The following is a 2,816-nucleotide window of genomic DNA, read 5'->3' as shown; positions in this document are numbered from 1 at the left end:
TCTTCCTACCCAGGAGACTGTGTTGGAGGGAGAGGAGCCTCATATATTGCTTCTTGTGGAAAAGGGGGAGGGGCATGGCCCAGAAAGCCTAGAACCTGGGTTCCTGTCCAGATTTTGTAAGTGTGGCCAGGTCCCTGAAGGTTCGGAGCCTGTGTGCTCCCCTTGATAGAGTGGGGCAGACCTGAGTGACCTCTGTGGGTCCCCACCCTGCTCTGATTTCTCATGACCCAAAGTCTTTAGCAGGGGCAGTCTCTAGAATGTGATATGGTCATAGTGTAGATAGGAAGCACAGAGAAGAAAACACTTGTCAAGGCCACACAGGGCAAAGATGTCATCAGAACCTTGAAGGCCACTTCCCAGATTCACCCTGCTTAGAGGTAGCACAAAGGACACAGTGCTGGAAATGGTTTTGGTTTCTACCTCACAGCCTCACTTCTCATCTATGCAGTGGGTCCTGGACTGACTCTAGGTGGGGTGGTATGGGAGGCAGAACTGGGTTCTGCTCCTGGCCCTGCCACTGACCCCCCTGGATGTTACTGCTTATAAGCCTCCTGCAGGCTGCTTATGAGGATTGAGTCATTGTGGTGAACATGCTTGGTGAATTCACTGCTTAGATCTCAGGGTTCCAGGATTGTTGCTGATGTGGCCTCCAGGCCCAGCTGGGCCTATGCAGACCACACTTGCTTTCCTGACCTGCATTCCATCAGTCAACAACAGTGTGGCATGCACCTCTCCTGTGCCAGGGCAAAGACTCCTCTCTTTCAAGTCTGGGTTTGGGCTAGGATAGATCTAATCTTATGAGTAGGTGGCCACTTTTGTGGAATGACTTCAGAGGTAATAGAAAAGGCCCCCATATTGTCCATATTGGATTCCCCCGTTCAAAACATTCTTTGCTCAAGGTTTTTTCTTTCTTTCTTTCTTGAACATGGGGCTTGAATTCACAACCCTGAGATCAAGACCCAAGTGGAGATTGAGAGTCATACGCTTCACCGACTGAGCCACCCAGGCACCCCTTAATGTTTTTTCTTAAATGGGGACTGGGTAGCACCTGTCAGCCATTTTGAAATCATCAGGGAAAATGTGGCAGGAGTCGACCTTGAGACATGGAGTCTGGACCAGGGTTCTAGGAAGCACCTGTGCAGCCCGTAAGACATGTAGGCCTTGGGGTCAGATACACCTCAGGTGTATGCTCTTCGGCAAATCACTTTGCCTTTCTGAACCTGTTTCTTATAGCAAAGATTGCAAGCCTGATCTTGCAGGCCTTCAGGAAACCAGATGAGGAGTGAAGCCGACTCTGCCCTGAGGCACGGCCTAGGTGGAAGAGTGGTGGTAGCTGCCCTGTGCTGAGAGCAAGTGGGTGCAAATCCTAGCACCCAGGTCTCCTCTAGGCCAGTAGGAAAGCCTGCCTCTAGCCTCTTCCTCATGGCAATGCTCTGAAGGAAGCGTGGTCTTAGGCCTGACGAAAGATCTTTGTGAAATTCCTATTACCTTGGTGATCTTCAGTGCTACCTCATCTGGCAGGCAAGGCAGGGCCTGTCATATATCCATTTTATAAGCTGTGAGGACCAGTTATTAAATTAGGGAGGCTACTGGTAATGTTGTTCCATGGTTCCTGCCATCTGCCCCAACTCCTCACTGTCCCAGGATCATGCCCAGAACCATGATGGAGTCTGGTGGCCTTGTGCCCAAGTGTCTGGGACACAAGACTGATAAACAAATCACATGACTGACATGCCTAAGGCAACAAATTGGCCCTGTTTCCTCTGGTATAAAACAGTAGCCTGCCTTATAGGACTAGTGTGAGAATTAAGGTGCATGAAGTGCATTGACCAGGTCGGTCCTCCATTTATGTTGACTCCCTGCAGCCCAGCAGAGAGCAGGCCCACTGGGCTGCCTACCACCTTCGCCTTGGCTCACCTTGTGGCACCCAACCCTGTTCCTCTTGGGGACTATGAGACCCCAGCTCAATTTGTCAGATGTTACAAAGTACAGTGAGGAATCCTAGGCCCTCTTTCCTTCTCCAGGACTCTAATTTCCTGGGCCCCTTGCCAAAGCTCTGAAGGGCTGAGCCTCCAGCTCTGACCAATGGGGAGGAGCAGTAGCATCAGCTGCTTGAGGCTGTGGGAAGAGGGAGACCACATTCTCTGAGCCTGGCTCTACAGCTGTTTAACAGACATTCTGAAGGACTCCAGCTCTGGTCCCTGGTGAAGAGGCACAGTGGGGGAGAAAGGAGTCTGAGTCCTAGTCCCAGACTTCAGTTTCTTCCAATAGCTATAAAATGAGCCTGGGTGGCTTAATTCTAAGGGCCTGCTCTAATCCTGCCTCAGGATTCTGGGACTTCAGAGTCCCCTACCCCTTGAAACAGATGTAGAATCTGCTTTCCTGCCTCTGTGGACAGCTGGTAGGAACAGGGACAGGGAGGCTGACACCCTGTGCAGCCTAAGCCCTGGTTTGGCACTGCCTCCTTGGGATCTCCAGCCTAGGGGGAGGGTGAGTCTCCAAATGAAAGTATCCTCAGACTGAGGCCTCATATTTTCCTTGCACCCTGTCCCACCCAGTGCAGTAAGAATGCCACCTAAGGGTGTGACTGTGGAGGATGAGAAGCAGCCAGACTTGTCCTCATGAGGTCTGGGACTTTGGAGAGGAAGTTTCCCATTTGTAGAATGGAATAAAAGAAGTTCACAGCATCTAAGATTCCCAAGTTCCTCTAAATCTTCCACCGAACAAGGAGATGTCGGGCAGACAGTAGTACACTAATTTTGCAGATCAATAGGCCTGGGGCCAGCTGGAGCACCAGGCACTGGGTGAGTGGAAGC

This window comes from Lynx canadensis, chromosome D1, assembly GCF_007474595.2.
Source record: "Lynx canadensis isolate LIC74 chromosome D1, mLynCan4.pri.v2, whole genome shotgun sequence".
Lineage (NCBI taxonomy): Eukaryota > Metazoa > Chordata > Mammalia > Carnivora > Felidae > Lynx > Lynx canadensis.
The sequence above is the reverse complement of the archived record's forward strand: the minus strand, read 5'-3'. Positions refer to the sequence as shown.